This window comes from Cherax quadricarinatus, chromosome 64 (assembly GCF_038502225.1).
Source record: "Cherax quadricarinatus isolate ZL_2023a chromosome 64, ASM3850222v1, whole genome shotgun sequence".
NCBI classification, from domain to species: domain Eukaryota; kingdom Metazoa; phylum Arthropoda; class Malacostraca; order Decapoda; family Parastacidae; genus Cherax; species Cherax quadricarinatus.
In genome coordinates this window covers 2,719,480-2,739,479 of record NC_091355.1, presented here as the reverse complement: position 1 = coordinate 2,739,479, position 20,000 = coordinate 2,719,480, and the positions used below count along the sequence as shown (strand labels likewise).

General features: G+C 44.6%; 1 protein-coding gene across 9 annotated transcripts in view; it reads left to right on the top strand.

The window, feature by feature from the left end:
* Positions 1-20,000, top strand: part of LOC128699971 (semaphorin 5c) — a 144,062-nt gene that overhangs the window by 59,109 nt on the left and 64,953 nt on the right. The window contains exon 1 of one of the 9 annotated variants that reach the window (XM_053792821.2): positions 1,009-1,168. The exons of 4 other annotated variants lie outside the window; for them this stretch is intronic. The gene's annotated coding sequence lies outside the window, so the exon portion shown is untranslated. Of the gene's footprint in view, positions 1-1,008; positions 1,169-4,586; positions 4,716-16,092; positions 16,300-20,000 lie in introns of those variants that run through there. 4 more of the 9 variants (XM_070098711.1, XM_070098712.1, XM_070098709.1 and 1 more) reach the window with 4 other exon arrangements.

Genomic DNA, 20,000 nt, shown 5'->3' with positions numbered 1-20,000 from the left:
ACGACCCTTCCAGCTAAATGGTCTGGTGGAGTTTCTGACAGAGTATTTCAACAGAGCCCCTATACTTTCTTTACCCAAGGATCTTAACACACACACACATCCTTGGCAAATGGTAAATCTGTCTCCGGCTTGAGTAAGTAGCTTGAAAGTGGTGGGAGGCAGAGAATTTCATACCCAAATGAAGAGAAAATGGTAAACATAAAGTGAGCTTGTGGTCCAACCAAAAATGCAGAGGAGAAAAATAAGAGTGCAAGAGAGTGGAAAACCCATCGGGAGGGAAGAGCAAGAAAACCGGGAAGTGAGCGGATGAGGCAGACGCTAATGTGCAAGAGTGAGAAGTGAAGCTGAGTGACAATTGGAGAATGACATAACAACAAAAGCCAAGTCTGAATCGGACCCGCTTAACGTCTCTACAATAGAAGACCACACTAAAACACCAGATAAGACAGAAGAAGGAAGGAGAGGTCACGAGACGACAAAGATGTCTGAAGTTGAAGCAGCAGAGTCGAACTGAAAGTTTGCACCAACGGGTACTGGACACCATACATAAACCAAGATGTGGAAAAATGCTTTGAGCTGGGTACATGATAAACATTGGACGTGACAAGCTGTCACTCTGGAGTCTGGGAGAGGGAGCACATTCTCATCCACTAGCTAAAGTCTTTTTATCATTGCATATAGAAAAGTTGCCATAGATCTGGAAGACAAAAAAATTGTACATCGAGGCTCTGAGACTTCTAAGGAAAGACTTGAGAAGGAAAAGCCTGGAGTTGTGGGCACAGCAAGCTTTTTCAGTGGCATACAGAGGTGACTTTAATACTGTGGGAGAGAGGTGTTCAGTCCCTTAATCTTGTCAGTATTGTATACCTTGAAGGATATGATACTCTCACCTCTCCCACAACCCCTCCCCTACGCTCCACCACCATACCCCCACATCACACTTCACCACTAAACCAACTTGAAATCTGAGATAAGAGAGAGAGAGAGAGTGTAGCAGGTGGAGGTGTGTTAGGCAGTGTTCACCTCACCTGGGCAGCCTCACGTCTTCTGAGGTAGGGCCAACATCCTCCACACCTCCTGTAGGATTCGCTCTTCCTAGGGAGCACCATCCCACACTTCCTCCGTCACCCAAGACAAGGATACCCCAGAATAAGATCACCTACCACAGGTTTGGAGAAATATTTTAACAAATTACAAAGCAAATAAATCTAGATTCTAGGACAGTTCATTTTTACAGCATAACAAGAAAGTGATATTAGATGAAATGTTTATTTACGGTAGAAAAAGTGGAAATAGAAAAGTATAGATGGCAGTGGCCAAAGATTATTTTAGTTCATTTGTGTATGTGGAAGGTTGGCGTAGCACTTACAGAGAGGAAAGGCAATGTAAAGTGTGTGGAGAGCGTAATAAACACGCTCTTCAGCACTTTATGTGTTAGGATAATGTAGGCGTAGTTAAGTTGGGTTGATGTATGTAGGTGTAGATTAAGTTATGTTGTATGCTGACTCGCATGATATATTACACTGGCCAGTATAGTGGTATGTTCATTCACAGCACGAGTGCCACTACCCAGTACTGTCTTGCTCTGCAGAGAGCCTGTGTATACAGCCTGTGTGCTCAGCCTGTGTACATAGGCTGTGTACTCAGCCTGTGTACATAGGCTGTGTACTCAGCCTGTGTGCATAGCCTGTGTACTCAGCCTGTGTACATAGCCTGTGTACTCAGCCTGTTTACATAGCCTGTGTACTCAGCCTGTGTACATAGCCTGTGTACTCAGCCTGTGTATTAACTAACAGCAATATTTACAAATAAGCTACAGCTTGGAAAGGAAACAGACGATGTTTCACCTGGTCCATTGTCAAGTGTCCCCCCCCCCATTCTCTCCTGACCTTGCCCGTACTCAAGTCTCCCAGCTCAGGCTGACACTACTCATGTGGAGAAATTTTCTCCAGAAGGGGGGTATTAGCCCTCTTCAGCCCCTTTTCAGCCCCTTTCAGCCCTAAGGGGCCCAGCCCTCTAAGAAGGGGCAAGCATCTTGTTTACTGCTACAGCAAGTAATTGATGCCAGATGCAGTACGAGCATGCGACGTGGTCAAGCGACCGCCTCTCGTTGCAAAGTGTAGTTTAATAAAAGACAGTCCATCTCTTACCTTAGCAGGACAATTAAGGAAAATCCTGCTCCCACTTTAATACCATGGCAAAGATAGTGGACATTGTTGTCTATGCTTAAGACAGCAAGAATCAAGCATTCTGCTTTGCTTCATGGGAAATTTGGCAAGGAAGCAAAAAGTACTAGGTCAGCTTTTCCTTTATGTTCGAGGGGCATTGGAGCGGCGTAGGACACTGTGAGGTCAGATTACTTTTGACTACTGAGAGTCACACTGACGCCAGGATAACCAACAAAGAACACTGATCCGTGCATCAGTGTGAACAAAGTGTCTCACAAAACACAATAAACACTTACAGAGAAGTGTGATCAGCTTCTTCAGTGATGAGATTGTGAACAATAAAGACAAACCTTGTGGAACGTAGTGTACCAGTGTGCGTATTCCTAGACTATGGAAGACGTGGACATCCAAGGACACTTCAGCTTCTATCAAGTCACCGATACCTGTCGAGGGTGTAAAGAACACCATAGCTCATGCTACAAGAGCAAGGTGGGTTATGAATTTCTTGTAGTACTGGGGACTGTGCAGTTCTTGTGTCGCAAGGAGTTTGTAATCAACCTATAGTCGGCAGTGAGGTGCGGACTTTTGAGTCCACACAAGTACGTACGTCAGCCATCAGTGAATGAAATATGCTGACATAACACCCACTAGGGGTAATTTATTAACATAATATACATTTACAGCCCGTTGTGAAGTGGATGATACAGCTTCTCAAGACCTCGTCTGCAGGGGCGGCTGTGTGGACGATGAGCTGTCTTATCAGCTAAGTACTCCCTATATTTAATCTTTAACCTTAGCTGCTAAACCATTTCTCAACAATTTGACTCAAGTCTCCCAGCTCAGACTGACACTACTCAAGTCTCCCAGCTCAGGCTGCCACTACTCAAGTCTCCCAGCTCAGGCTGACACTACTCAAGTCTCCCAGCTCAGGCTGACAATACTGAAGTCTCCCAGCTCAGACTGACAATACTGAAGTCTCCCAGCTCAGGCTGACAATACTGAAGTCTCCCAGCTCAGACTGACAATACTGAAGTCTCCCAGCTCAGGCTGACACTACTGAAGCTCAGGCTGACACATTTCAAAACTATGTGATCATCCTGCATAATGAAATATAACAGGGAAACATAGCTAACTTTTGTTCTCACTGTGTAACTGTCATATAAAATACTGCAACAGGACAGGTGTGTTGTGGTGTTGGTAACACCACCTGTCCCATCACCAACCAGAGATGGCAACACCATCTGCCCTGCGGTCCTCCTCCGATGGTAACATTATCTTCCTTGCGGCCCACCAGAGATGGTAATATCTTCCCTGCGGTCTACCAGTACGGGTAACATTATCTTCTCTCAGACCAAACATTGTCGCTCAAATCACCTGTCACATGAATGACCATTACAGCCAAAGTCACGGTTTTTTTTTCGGCCAACCAGAGCTGGCAGCATTACTTGAATTTTGGCCAGCTGTTACAGGTTCACCTGACACCCAAAAGATTGTTGTTGTCCCAATATAAGTTTCCCCAACCTGTATCTATGTTGTTGTCAACAATTACAAGAGTTGGATACGCCCAATACATTGATGTGCAGTTCATGACTCGCTAACATATATTACCTGAATCATAATTCGTTTCTGCCCTTATCCCCAAAAATGGCAGCTGGGTGGTCTTATGGGTCAAAATACGTAGGTAACGCCTTAGGTGAAGCGCATATAATGTATATATGTCTTGGGTTTTAGGCAGAGTGTGTGGTCTTGGCAGGACTGTTGATCTTTTGTGTCATGAACACATAAGATGACAGGAAAATCTGTTTCATGAATACGTCGGGTGATAGATAAACTTTCTGTCTAATAAACACGAGAGATTCAAATTCAAAGTTTATTCTCTATAAGGATTACAATGCTGAGTTTACAGAAATTTGGTTATTGTGTGGTTTACATGTAGTAAATCTTACACACTTATACTTGCATTCATTATACACTTCGTTCTGTCTCTGAATAATTTTTAATCCTACAATATTTGTAATCTGGGAAGCCTGGTGTGGAACCAGGCCGTAAGGAAGATAATCCTCACAATCAGTAACAAACAGATTACGAATTGATTTGTAAAGAAATGATCGTTTTGTCAAACATTCAGAGCAAAAATTCACTGAAGAATGAAAATCATCCTAAACATATAAGCGATGCATTTCATTAATATTAAATAATATTAACTAAATTTAGGCGGTGAACAGGTGACAGGCAGCTTTAATGACTCTCATGTAGCAGATAGACTTTAAGCTTAATTACCCAACTAGCCAATTAAAGACGCGATAACAATTGTTTGCGAGTCTTGGGCGTGGCTTGACGCCTAGACTAGCATCACAGATATGGTAGTTTAACCCTGCCTTGGTTGCTCAGACCTGCTGGCAGATTTGTGGTGGGAGGTGCCTAGTTTGTCTCAAGCCCCGCCCGCGCCTACACGACCCCTACGCCCACAACATGCATGATAAAGCGCCCACACTTCGCTGCTACATTCAGATGACCGAGTCTAACTGCTAAGATAGCGGTCGTTCTGTAAGTACACACCGCCGTCTATACCGGTACCCTCTGCTTTCTCTCCTCGCTCATACACCTACATACGAGAGTTTGTAATCTCGATGCTGTCTGTCCTCCCCATGTACTTCTAGATACGCTGCTGCTAACCCTTTTGGGGCCTCGTTCCTAGGCCTTTTGTTTACCCATGTACTCTTGACCTACCGTCAACAGGATGGATATGGGGTACACACTAGCTTCTTCGGGAGCAAAATCTAAATTTGATCCCCATACACACGCCAGTTGTGGCACAGCTGTGACTCAACTGTAGTGCAGCTGTGGCTCAGGCCTGTCATAAGACCCACAGCTAAAACACTGACATCTGTGACGAACCTTGAAGTATATTGAACACTCATCAATATTTGAGTAAATATGACAGTTTGATGAGGTGCATATTTCAATCACCACCCGAGATCGTCTTCAGCAGGTACAGAAATGAAGAGGGAACATGGATTGACTGAGGTACATTAAGGTATAAGATGTAATACCGTCTGTGGTTACACACCAATGACACCTATGTTACCCTGTACACTGTTATGTTACCCTATACACTGTTGTATGTTACCCATGTTCACCCATCAGTAAAAATGGGTACCTGGGTGTTAGTCGACTGGTGTGGGTCGCATCCTGGGACAAAACTGACCTAATTTGCGGGAAATGCTCAACATAACAAGCGGCTTTCTATATAGTAGTATGTCACTGGTGTCAGCTATGGTCTGTATACCTTGTGCGTGTACTTGTAGAAATGAAGATTATTATTATTATTATTATTATACACTGTTGTATGTTATCCTATACACTGTTGTTGACCAGACATACATACGTGACCTGACATCCTGCCTGGTATTAAACCCTGGCACAGTGCCATGACCTTACACAAGTACCTATAACCTACCACCTACATCCCTTAATACTCCCCTTCTCTCCACCTCTTATCTATATATATAGATGGGGTCCACCTCTGGTGTAAATTGTAAATTATTTATATATATATATATATATATATATATATATATATATATATATATATATATATATATATGTATCTTGCCGAATAGGTAAAAATTGGTCAATTAGCAAGAACTCATTTAAAATTAAGTCCTTTCTAAAAATTTATCTTATACGTTTAAAGATATATTTTTTCATTTATGTCAGTGTAAAAATTAATAATTTTGTACCAAAAGAAGCTTAGAAACCTTAACTAGCCTTATTATAACAAGCGCAATTTAATTTAGCCTAATCCAACTAAATATATTTTAGATAAGAGCGTTGCTGTTTAAGCCAATATCACAAGTTTTACCTATTCGGCACGACATTACACACACACACACATATATATATATATATATATATATATATATATATATATATATATATATATATATATATATGCATGCAGAGAGCATGCATAGTTCCTTTGTATAAAGGCAAAGGGGACAAAAGAGAGTGCAAAAATTATAGGGGGATAAGTCTGTTGAGTATACCTGGTAAAGTGTATGGTAGAGTTATTATTGAAAGAATTAAGAGTAAGACGGAGAATAGGATAGCAGATGAACAAGGAGGCTTTAGGAAAGGTAGGGGGTGTGTGGACCAGGTGTTTACAGTGAAACATATAAGTGAACAGTATTTAAATAAGGCTAAAGAGGTCTTTGTGGCATTTATGGATTTGGAAAAGGCGTATGACAGGGTGGATAGGGGGGCAATGTGGCAGATGTTGCAGGTGTATGGTGTAGGAGGTAGGTTACTGAAAGCAGTGAAGAGTTTTTACGAGGATAGTGAGGCTCAAGTTAGAGTATGTAGGAAAAAGGGAAATTATTTCCCAGTAAAAGTAGGCCTTAGACAAGGATGTGTGATGTCACCGCGGTTGTTTAATATATTTATAGATGGGGTTGTAAGAGAAGTAAATGCGAGGGTCTTGGCAAGAGGCGTGGAGTTAAAAGATAAAGAATCACACATAAAGCAGGAGTTGTCACAGTTGCTCTTTGCTGATGACACTGTGCTCTTGGGAGATTCTGAAGAGAAGTTGCAGAGATTGGTGGATGAATTTGGTAGGGTGTGCAAAAGAAGAAAATTAAAAGTGAATACAGGAAAGAGTAAAGTTATGAGGATAACAAAAAGATTAGGTGATGAAAGATTGGATATCAGATTGGAGGGAGAGAGTATGGAGGAGGTGAATGTATTCAGATATTTGGGAGTGGACGTGTCAACGGATGGGTCTATGAAAGATGAGGTGAATCATAGAATTGATGAGGAGAAAAGGGTGAGTGGTGCACTTAGGAGTCTGTGGAGACAAGGATCTTTGTCCTTGGAGGCAAAGAGGGGAATGTATGAGAGTATAGTTTTACCAACGCTCTTATGTGGGTGTGAAGCATGGGTGATGAATGTTGCAGCGAGGAGAAGGCTGGAGGCAGTGGAGATGTCATGTCTGAGGGCAATGTGTGGTGTGAATATAATGCAGAGAATTCGTAGTTTGGAAGTTAGGAGGAGGTGCGGGATTACCAAAACTGTTGTCCAGAGGGCTGAGGAAGGGTTGCTGAGGTGGTTCGGACATGTAGAGAGAATGGAGCGAAACAGAGTGACTTCAAGAGTGTATCAGTCTGTAGTGGAAGGAAGGCAGGGTAGGGGTCGGCCTAGGAAAGGTTGGAGGGAGGAGGTAAAGGAGGTTTTGTGTGCGAGGGGCTTGGACTTCCAGCAGGCATGCGTGAGCGTGTTTGATAGGAGTAAATGGAGACAAATGGTTTTTAATACTTGACGTGCTGTTGGAGTGTGAGGAAAGTAACATTTTTGAAGGGGTTCAGGGAAACCGGCAGGTCGGACTTGAGTCCTGGAGATGGGAAGTACAGTGCCTGCACTCTGAAGGAGGGGTGTTAATGTTGCAGTTTAAAAGCTGTAGTGTAAAGCACCCTTCTGGCAAGACAGTGATGGAGTGAATGATGGTGAAAGTTTTTCTTTTTCGGGCCACCCTGCCTTGGTGGGAATCGGCCAGTGTGATAATAAATAAATAAAAAATATATATACATGTTGTTGACTAATATAGAGTGACTCAGTGAAGACTATTAATATCTTATCTACCCTCCTTCCTCGTGTAAACACTGCAATGAAGGAAGCATCCTGGCTACTAGTGTGAGGGAGGTGGTGGTAAGTATTGTGGTGGTTGGTGGGTGGGGGAGGAGAGGAAGCTAGAGGGTAGTGGATAAATGGTGGATAGAAGAATGAAAAATATGGAGAGGAAAGTAGAGTGATAGACTGCTACTGTCCAGAGAGGCACTACCATCCTTTCACGTGAGTGTGAAACGGAAGCTTAATTAAGGGGCACGTAAGTTCCCCCGTCTTTTAATAACATGTCAATTTTTCCACTGTAATCTACCTTGTCCATCATTACTATCGCATTTGCTTTGTCTGTTTCGTAAGGTGAAGTCTAGGATCTTTCCTTAATTCATTGTATAACTTAACAGAGGTCTGAGCAGACCTCAGACCTCTGCAAAACAGTTTGCCTCAAACATTTGTTAAGTTATACCATAAATTAAGGAAAGATCCTAGATTTCACCCTACGAAACAGACAAAGCAAATGCGATAGTAATGATGGACAAGGTAGATTATGGTGGAAAAATGAACATGTTATTAGAAGACGGGAAAACTTACGTACCTCTTAAATGTTTTACACTCTAGCAGGATTGCTGGTCTTGTCTGTCCCGTGGAATATTTAAGGTGACAGGTAAATCTTACACACTTCAACTTACATTCACTATACATATATCGTTGCCTTATTCTGTATTTTGTAGTACCTGGTCTGAGACCGGGCAGCGGGGGCGATGGTCCCCAGATTCCTTAACAGATATAACAGAGGGTATAACATGAATTACATATATACCGTTATTGTAAGGTTGATTCCACGCCTGATACGAGGGGTAGCTCTAATTCCTGAGATCGAGAGCCCTTCAGTAGCCTCAAGGCAGTAACACCCTTGAATGGGTGGAGGGGAACAGCAAGTTTCTGTATTGATGCCCAGGAGAGAGGACAGAGGGCACTCTGTGCCCAGCCTGGCGGCAGGGAGCAGGAGGTGGGGCAAGAGCTGAATGAGAGAGAGAGAGAGAGAGAGAGAGAGAGAGAGAGCAGGGTCAGCTGTCACTGCCACTTGCACCTCTCACTCATGGCAACTGGAAGCTGTGTTGCCACCACCATCAACAACAACAGACTCTTGTCTGTTGTTGCACTCACCCACTTCTCTCTGCGGGGGTCCAACCTCACCTCCTATCCTAGTGGTGACTAGGAAAGGACATCAGCTTCAGTCTCTGTGCCAGGCAAAAATCTCTTATCCGTGTTCAACTATAAATAAATAGGTACCAGGGTGTCATTCTCTTTACACCTACTGCTCATGTTCACCTTAAGGTAAATACAGTAGTTAAGTGGTTGCCAGTGGAGTGTTGTGGGTAGCATGATAGCCAGCATGAGATCCCTCTCACTCTACCACTGTCATCCAAGTGACGCCATATTTCAATCATCCTGAGACTAAAGAAATACTTCTTACATCCCTGTGGGTCATCTGTGTCCTCAGCTTCCGCCTGTCCCCGTCATCCTGGTCCTCTTAACTCAAGCTTGTCACTGTCTGGCTTATCAGTTCCTCTGAATATTTTCTGCGGAGAAATCGTGTCTTTCCCTTGTCTCTCCTCCAATGGCGTTAATTTCAGTTCCTTTAAATTCTACTCATGTCTTCTTTTTGGTTCTGGGACAATTATAGTTGTAAACCTTCGGACTTTTTTGAGTACCTGCTAATGTTTTCTGTGTATTTTATTACATTCACGTGGAAGCGCTAAATACTTAAGGGTCATGTAGTACCTGGGGAATGGAAGGTATTTAACTTGGATCTCAGATACAAACCTAACATACCGTTAACACAGAAAGGGAAAGATATTTCTAATTCCTTGGATCTAGAGGCCTTCACCAGCATCAAGGTTCATCCTTGAAGGATTAAGGTAAGAGAGAGAGAAGGCTAAGTGTACACTTACACCTAACTTGCCTACAGTTACATCATGTTGTTGCAGAAGTAATGTGATCTTTGAGTTGTGTGGCAACTTCTCCCTGAGTGAGCAGTTAAGTGTCCACCAGTGATGCTACTAGACACCTGCCAGTCTGTCACTGTTCACCAGTGATGCTACTAGACACCTGCCAGTCTGTCACTGTTCACCAGTGATGCTACTAGACACCTGCCAGTCTGTCACTGTCCACCAGTGATGTTACTAGACACCTGCCAGTCTGTCACTGTTCACCAGTGATGTTACTAGACACCTGCCAGTCTGTCACTGTTCACCAGTGATGCTACTAGACACCTGCCAGTCTGTCACTGTCCACCAGTGATGCTACTAGACACCTGCCAGTCTGTCACTGTCCACCAGTGATGTTACTAGACACCTGCCAGTCTGTCACTGTCCACCAGTGATGCTACTAGACACCTGCCAGTCTGCCACTGTTCACCAGTGATGCTACTAGACACCTGCCAGTCTGTCACTGTTCACCAGTGATGTTACTAGACACCTGCCAGTCTGTCACTGTCCACCAGTGATGCTACTAGACACCTGCAAGTCTGTCACTGTTCACCAGTGATGTTACTAGACACCTGCCAGTCTGTCACTGTTCACCAGTGATGTTACTAGACACCTGCCAGTCTGTCACTGTTCACCAGTGATGTTACTAGACACCTGCCAGTCTGTCACTGTCCACCAGTGATGCTACTAGACACCTGCCAGTCTGTCACTGTTCACCAGTGATGCTACTAGACACCTGCCAGTCTGTAACTGTCCACCAGTGATGCTACTAGACACCTGCCAGTCTGTCACTGTTCACCAGTGATGCTACTAGACACCTGCCAGTCTGTCACTGTTCACCAGTGATGTTACTAGACACCTGCCAGTCTGTCACTGTCCACCAGTGATGCTACTAGACACCTGCAAGTCTGTCACTGTTCACCAGTGATGTTACTAGACACCTGCCAGTCTGTCACTGTTCACCAGTGATGTTACTAGACACCTGCCAGTCTGTCACTGTTCACCAGTGATGCTACTAGACACTAGCCAGTCTGTCACTGTCCACCAGTGCTGTCACTAGACACCTGCCAGTCTGTCACTGTTCACCAGTGATGCTACTAGACACCTGCCAGTCTGTCACTGTTCACCAGTGATGTTACTAGACACCTGCCAGTCTGTCACTGTCCACCAGTGATGCTACTAGACACCTGCCAGTCTGTAACTGTCCACTGTGACTGTTATACCACCAGTTATCACACTGTTGTGATCCGGACCTTATCACTTCTAAGTTACTCACGTTAATCTTCACCAGAAGATTAGATTTTGTTTTATACTCCTCTAGTTTTAATTTCCTCAATATTTCCATAGCGGAGGAAATTAAATATTTCAGTGAATATCTTAGTTTATAATAATAATAATAATAATAATAATAATAATAATAATAATAACAATAACAATAACAACTCTTTTCCTACATGTTTTCTACGTCATTTTCCTCTTAGTCATTACCTTTGTGATCCTTGAGTGGGAGGGAACGAGGGGTAGGCGAAGCAGCTGCCGGAATAACGATAGTAGGAGACCAGCTGCCATTGATGATGAGAGGTTAGCAGCTATTGTTGATGACGGGAGGGGGTGGATGTCATTGATGGTGGGAGAGGGGTGGCTATCATTGATGATGGGAGGGGTGGATGTCATTGATGGTGGGAGAGGGGTGGCTATCATTGATGATGGGAGGGGGTGGATGTCATTGAGGGTGGGAGAGGGGTGGCTATCATTGATGATGGGAGGGGTGGGTGTCATTGATGGTGGGAGAGGGGTGGCTATCATTGATGATGGGAGGGGTGGGTGTCATTGATGGTGGGAGAGGGGTGGCTATCATTGATGATGGGAGGGGTGGATGTCATTGATGGTGGGAGAAGGGTGGCTATCATTGATGATGGGAGTGGTGGATGTCATTGATGGTGGGAGAGGGGTGGCTATCATTGATGATGGGAGGGGGTGGATGTCATTGATGGTGGGAGAGGGGTGGCTATCATTGATGATGGGACGGGGTGGATGTCATTGATGGTGGGAGAGGGGTGGCTATCATTGATGATGGGAGGGGGTGGATGTCATTGATGGTGGGAGAGGGGTGGCTATCATTGATGATGGGAGGGGGTGGATGTCATTGATGGTGGGAGAGGGGTGGCTATCATTGATGATGGGAGGGGGTGGATGTCATTGATGGTGGGAGAGGGGTGGCTATCATTGATGAGGGGAGGGGGTGGATGTCATTGATGGTGGGAGAGGGGTGGCTATCATTGATGATGGGAGGGGGTGGATGTCATTGATGGTGGGAGAGGGGTGGCTATCATTGATGATGGGACGGGGTGGATGTCATTGATGGTGGGAGAGGGGTGGCTGTCATTGATGATGGGAGGAGTGAATGTCATTGATGGTGGGAGAGGGGTGGCTATCACTGATGATGGGAGGGGTGGATGTCATTGATGGTGGGAGAGGGGTGGCTATCATTGATGATGGGAGGGGGTGGATGTCATTGATGGTGGGAGAGGGGTGGCTATCATTGATGATGGGAGGAGATGGTTGTCAGTGATAGAATGGGGTGACTAACATTGATGATGGGGGTGAAGTGGCTATCATTGATGATGGGATGGGGGGGCTATTATTTGAGAAGGGTGGAAAGAATCGCATTACCAGTCTACGGAGATCAAGCAGAGTACAGATGTCTATCAACCGGTACGTTAACCATCTATCAGAGCCCCATTGTCCTATACATGTTATATGCCGGAATTTAAATGAAGGTTGGTCTGGCATGGTAGACGGAGAGCATTGGTTGACGGTGCGGTGGAAGTTGACAGTGGAAGAGAGGCGATGGACAGATTTATTTTAGTGCATGACGGGTGTGTACAGGGGACAAGGCAGCTCTTGAACCCCCGGAGAGTTGCGGAATTGTTAAGGATGAGAACCCTCCCTCGAGCAGATGTTCATGGTAGGGGAGAACACATTCTCTCTCTCTCTCTCTCTCTCTCTCTCTCTCTCTCTCTCTCTCTCTCTCTCTCTCTCTCTCTCTCTCTCTCTCTCTCTCTCTCTCTCTCTCTCTCTCTCTCTCTCCTTCCCTCCCTCCTAGTATAAACTCCCTCACACCATCAAACACACACATTCGATCTTCTCTTTCCTGCCACAATCATCAAACACACATTTCTATCTCCCTTTTATCTCTTACCATAACAGACGTCGACTCGAGATGTTACTGTGTCTGTGAGGTTGAAGCCTCTCAAACGTTTTGCATTCTGGCAACACTTCTGGTGTTTACTGTCTGCTCAACACACCAGATGACGGATAAATCTTACAAAGACCCCACTGGAAATAAGCCACTTTGACGTCTTTTTGAGTTGTCCCGGGTAATTTATACATGTGTTACTTGTATGATAATTGTACTTATGTGTACCTGTGCCGAAATAAACTTACTTCTTGCATTCATTATGTATTTATCTTCATTTATATCAATGTTACTTGATACTGTTTGTTTTTGGAATTTTAGCTTATAATTTAGGCCTGGCGCGTGTGTGCATGTGTAACGTAACGTGACGGGACATGTGGGAGGACTGAGTTACACACCTCTGGGGTCTTCCCAGACCTCCTGCACACCAGCTTCTCTTACACGCGCGGATACTGGCACGTGCGGGCACACACGCACGTACGGGCACGCATGCCCACACACTTCCAAATGCGAGAAAGAATTTGGCTCGAAGCATGTGGGAGGAGACCCAACAGGCGCCGTGCGCCATACACAAGAGAAGATCAAAACAAAAGACTGCTAGAGTCTTCTAGTGGGGTGTTGGGACCTTAAGATTTGCACGTACTTCCCCATTTTAAAGAGAGAGAGAGAGAGAGAGAGAGAGAGAGAGAGAGAGAGAGAGAGAGAGAGAGAGAGAGAGAGAGAGATGCATGGTGTTACCGGGGTATATAGAGACGGCAGCACACGAAATAATGTGTCTGGGGAACAAATGATAGAGAGATCATTGAGAAGAACACAGAGCTTGTTATCATTGGGAGACGAGTGTTCTGCGTGATGCTTCAACGTTGTGTGTTGGCCTGAGGCGGTCCAGGTACTTCCGCTCTCTACTGGTAGTGTCAAACAGAAGCCTGTCAGAGGTTTTGCACTCTGGCAGGATTGCTGGTTCCTGTCTCATGAACACGTAAGACGACAGATAAATCTTACAAACGTCTACATGAGTGGCTGTGGGTGGGTGTGAGTTGGACCTGACTAGCTGGTGCTACTGGGTCAGATGCCGTGCTCCTTTCTTAAGTGGAGGTGACCTGACTGGGTGGGCCATTGGTCTAAGCCGGGGATTGACATGGACCTGCACCGCATGGGCCAGTAGGCCTGTTCTTATGTAATAGACCTAGTTTGAGACCGGGTTGCAGGGGCAATGATCCTTTACTAAATAACATATAAAGAATGATACATATGTGGACATTGTGCCGGAAAATGGAAAGGCAGGAAATTTTTTTATTGCATATTTCAGAGCAGTTTGAGACGTTTTCTGACAAATTTGCAATTTGAGCTGCAATATCCATATACATAAAAGAATTTTTGACACACGGTGGTCAGAATGACTGTAATATTGCTCCATGGTGGAATCTCCCGGCCAAACCTTAAAAAAAGTGTCGCGTCAGCGTTGAAAATGAGAGACAGGATGATGAGAACTTTGTCTCTGCAGACATGAAACTCAGATCCAGACAGGACTCTGCTGGAAATATTTCCATTTGTTCGAAAGTGATGCTCTCTTCCCTGGAACTTTTATCTAGTTTGTTTATCTACCTCTTAAAGCTCTCGACTACACGAGTGTCATGTATGTCTTAACGAGGTTGAAGAATATGTCACCTGTGTGATACTAGTCAGGAATACTCTTAATGTCCCGTCCAGCAGTGAACCACATCATCATCTAACCCAGCAGTGAACCACATCATCATCCAGCCCAGCAGTGAACCACATCATCATTCAACCCAGCAGTGAACCACATCATCATCCAACCCAGCAGTGAACCACATCATCATCCAACCCAGCAGTGAACCACATCATCATCCAGCCCAGCAGTGAACCACATCATCATCCAACCCAGCAGTGAACCACATCATCATCCAGCCCAGCAGTGAACCACATCATCATCCAGCCCAGCAGTGAACCACATCATCATCCAGCCCAGCAGTGAACCACATCATCATCCAACCCAGCAGTGAACCACATCACCGTCCAGTCCAGCAGTGAACCACATCATCATCCAACCCAGCAGTGAACCACATCATCATCCAGCCCAGCAGTGAACCACATCATCATCCAACCCAGCAGTGAACCACATCATCATCCAGCCCAGCAGTGAACCACATCATCATCCAACCCAGCAGTGAACCACATCATCATCCAACCCAGCAGTGAACCACATCATCATCCAGCCCAGCAGTGAACCACATCATCATCCAACCCAGCAGTGAACCACATCATCATCCAGCCCAGCAGTGAACCACATCATCATCCAACCCAGCAGTGAACCACATCATCATCCAGCCCAGCAGTGAACCACATCACTGTCCAGTCCAGCAGTGAACCACATCATCATCCAGCCCAGCAGTGAACCACATCATCATCCAGCCCAGCAGTGAACCACATCACTGTCCAGTCCAGCAGTGAACCACATCCACGTGATATATCAACACTGATCGCGTGGGAAGTTGCTGATATAAATCTTGAAATGTGACCACAAAGGTGTGGGACGTGGCAGAGGCTGGCGTCTCACGATACTTCCTGATAGTACACGCTAGTCCATTGTTGGGATGATAGTTAGTGTCAGCAACTAACACCTGAAGATACAGTGATGACATTGTTAGAAGTGGCTAGTTTATTGTGCGCCTGATATCCATCCTGTGGATGGTGGTGCCTAGTTTGTGCGCCTGATATCCATCCTGTGCAGGGTAACACAGGAGGTTATGGATACACATAAGACCCAGGAACTACTCCAGAGATTAGAGTAAAAGTAATTAAAAGAATTGGAGAGGGAGAGTCGACCTTGAGAGAGTATAAGTGAGGTAGTTCCTGCTTGAGGTAGACCTTGTGTATGATGCTGGCGTAGTTATGCTTCACTAACTTCATCAACCTCCATGACTCTTCCTCCTCCTCCTCCTCCTCCTCCTCCTCCTCCTCCTCACATTCTCTCTCTCTCTCTCTCTCTCTCTCTCTCTCTCTCTCTCTCTCTCCCTCTCCCTCCCCACCCACACGTGCCATCCCCCCCTGTCTCCCCCCTCAGCGCCAGAGTGAGATGCTGTAGCATGCCGTGGAGCCAGTCAGTGCCCGCCCTGGGTATTGTTAACGCAGTGCCTACCTCCTACCCTCACATGCCCACACCGCCCAGGATATACTGACACCAACACTAGTCATATATGTGAAGCGCTAAACCCGAGTGACTCCTCCGTCAGTGAAAAAGTGAGAGGAACCATATAACTGTATTCACCTAGGTGTGAGAACAAACTACATATTGTTCTTGAAGGTAGTGTATAAGATGCATAACGTTGTATAATGTATGATACAGTGTATTTGTTGCTGCAGGTAGTGTATAAGATACATAACGTTGTATTAATGCATTATATTGTTGCTGCAGGTAGCGTTTAAGATACATAAGGTTGTATATTGTATTACATAGTGTACTTGGTGCTGCAGGTAGTGTATAAGATACATGTTGTTAGGTAAGACACATATGCAACAGTTAGGTATCTTTATTTCGAAACGTTTCGCCTACACAGTAGGTTTCTTCAGTCGAGTACAGAAAAGTTGATAGAAGCAGAAGAGACTTGAAGACGATGTAATCAGTCCATCACCCTTGAAGTTTTGAGGTGGTCAGTCCCTCAGTCTGGAGAAGAGTATTGTTCCATAGTCTGAAACACTGTATAAGATACACAAGATTGCCAGACAGTTACTGGGGCTTTCCTCTAAGTTCCAGTTTGAAGGTTAATATCAGTACCGGGGTAACCATCTCTCCTGGACTGGTGACTGTTCTCGCCGGGTCACCAGCTGGACAAAACCCGGTCTGGGGCGATACCGGTGAACCTCATCCAATCCAATCCTGGACTGGTGGGTCCTGGACTGATGGGTCCTAGACTGGTGGGTCCTGGACTGATGGGTCCTGGATTGACGGGTCCTGGACTGGTAGGTCAGTCATTCGCCAATTTTCAACATTCATTATATTTACCACTGAAAGACTCATACTTTACAGTGTAGTTATGCGTACATTACAGATATTTAGTTATTATAATGAGGATAAACTGGGATAATAATGAGAAGGATATAGACAGACTGAGATTTAACATTTATTAGATATAATAGGTAGAGTGTAGGGAGACCTTTGCTCTTGGGGCACACAGTGCTTCCGCTCCTTCTCTCAGCACCCGGGGAGATATGTACCTTGTCTGGTCCCATTGCTTTTACTGTGTCAAGCTCCTTGGCACTCGTGTCGCTTCTTGATGTCTTCTATCACCTGTTGGTCTGTGTTGACTACAGTGCCTTCTGGTAGCTCTTCAATTTATTTTGTGAAGAGTTTCAGTATTTTAGTAAGCTCTTCGCATACTTCTCTGTCCTCTTTCCTCCCTCATTCAGCATTATCACTTCATCCTTTACACTCATTGTTTTTATGTGGTTGTGGAGTAACTTTGATTCAGTTTTTATCTTTGATGCCATATTTTCATTTCTTATTCTTGCGTGTTTGTTGCTGCTCTCCCGCTGGTTTCCCTCATGTCTGTGTTTAGATTGGCTCTATATGTCTTCCAAGCTCTTTTCCATCTTCTCGACTTTATTCCTGCCTACACCCTGAGTTCTTCAGAGTTTTCTTCTTTCCTTCCTTCATGCTTGTTATAAATCTTTACTTTGCTTCTTAGCACTTTCCCTGCTGTGCCCATCTCTTACAGATTTATCATCTAGTTAGCCTTTCCACTAACCTAACCTAATTGTACTACATAATTGTGGTTGCAGGGGTCGAGTCATAGCTTAATGTGTGTGTGTGTGTGTGTGTGTGTGTGTGTGTGTGTGTGTGTGTGTGTGTGTGTGTGTGTGTGTGTGCGTGCGTGCGCGCGCGCTCGCATATGTTAACAGTGTCGTGTCACAAAGTAATCACCCTGATCACGTATTTAATTATAGATAATTCAAGGTTCAGTGTAATTGGCGCCTCAGTGAGGGAAGTGTAACGTTAGTGTGACATTTCTGTAGAGGAATGAATATAGGCAACCTGGCTTTAAGCTTCCTGCCTTACTACTTGATCAAGCAAGTTGTTGCTGCCCTCCTGGCATACCCTAGTCCTTGCTCAGCAATACAAAAAGTGAAGAAATCCCATCCTGAATTGTTCTAACCTAGTTACTTCCCGTTTTAGTTTTATATCCACTCCACCACCGACCCTCCCCCCACATAAATGTAAGCAAATTAACACTGGCTTAGGAGACTATACAGATAGCGCTCGTTTTTTCATATACTAATAATAATAATAATAATAATAATAATAATAATAATAATAATGAAGGGGAAACTGACAGGTGATCGGGGTAAGTTGAATTTAATGTTTATATAATGAGAGAGAGAAAGAAAGAGGGAGAGTATACAATGCGGAAGTTGTGTGTACTCACATATATGTGATTACAGGGGTCGAGTCTTAGCTCCTGACCCCGCCTTTCAGAATCACTCCCTCCTAGCCTGGTGGGCTCTGTCGTACCTGCCCTTCAACCTGTGTATGGAGTCTGCCTCCACCACTTCTTCACTTAGATTATTATTCCACTTCCCAGCCACCCTGAGACTGAAGAAATAAATACTTCCTAACATCCCTGTTGCTCATCTGTCAGTTTAACTTCTAGTTGTACCCCCGAGTACTTATTTCCCGCCTCGCAAACAGTCTGTCCCTGTCTACCCTATCAATTCCTCTGAGGATTTTGTATGTTGTTATCATGTTTCCCCTGGTTTTCCTACCCTCCAGGGTCGTTAGGTTCAGTTCCTTTAGCTTCTCCTCGTAACTCACGCCCTTAAGCTCAGGAACAAGCCTTGTTACATACTACTGCACTTTCTCCTCTCTCTTAACATGCTTCTTTAGGCGTGTGCGTGTTGCTTCTGACTCCGCCTCTTCGCTGGCCGCTGCTTGGTCACTCTTCCGCTCCATGAGCTTTAGCATACCTCTTCTTAAAGCTATGTATGGATCCTGCCTCCCCTACATCACTTCCCAGACTATTCCACTTCCCGACAACTCTGTGGCTGAAGAAATACTTCCTAACATCTCTGTGATTCATCTGAGTCTTCAATTTCCAACTGTGTGTGTGTGTGTGTGTGTGTGTGTGTGTGTGTGTGTGCGTGTGTGTGTGTGTAGTGGTGTGCAGCCAAGCGTGGTCACTCAAGGTCACATTAACCCCTCCCTCCCTCCCCCTTCCCTCCCCACCACCCTTGACCTTCCCCAACAACACCCACACTCCCCTCCCCCTCCTCCCTCACTTCACTCATCTCCTCACTTCCCTATCGTCATGGACGTCACCTTCCTCCCATCTCCATCATCTTGATCCAATTCGGACCGAAACGTCATAAGTTAGTCTGTGTGCCGGTTATTTGTGTATTGTTACTTCCTCCTTTACTCTCATCTCCTTCACCTTTATCTCTCTTCTCTCTGTGCATAATTCTTCTAATAAATTATTATTATTATTACGACGAAGAGAGCATACCAGCCTATCACAGTAGCAAGTGTGAAAAATTAATTTAGGTGTTTTCTGTCACTCTCTCACTGAGGTATCTCTCTCTCTCTTTCTCTCTCTCTCTCTCTCTCTCTCTCTCTCACTTACTGAGGTACATACCTTTCAGTCTATTTACACTGAGTGGTGTTCATCTCAGTGTGTATATACTAAGTGGTGTGTATCTAGTGTCTAGCGTATATATACTTGAGATAAACACTCAGTGTATATACATTTGAGATACACACAGTATATGTACACCAAGAAACACTCTCCTCCTTGTATACAATTTAGTGACCATGGACGAATTTTACACCCAAATATAATAAAAGTTATTTGTCGAAATAATCCCTCAGGCTTGTTGAAATATTGGTTATAGGCCTAAAAAATGTGAGGAGGAGCCAGTGTGTCTCAGTCATAGAAAGCTGCATAGCACCTAGTTTTTAAAATAAGGGGATAGATCACTAGCCTCAAACTACCGTCCATTCATTTATTATTATTA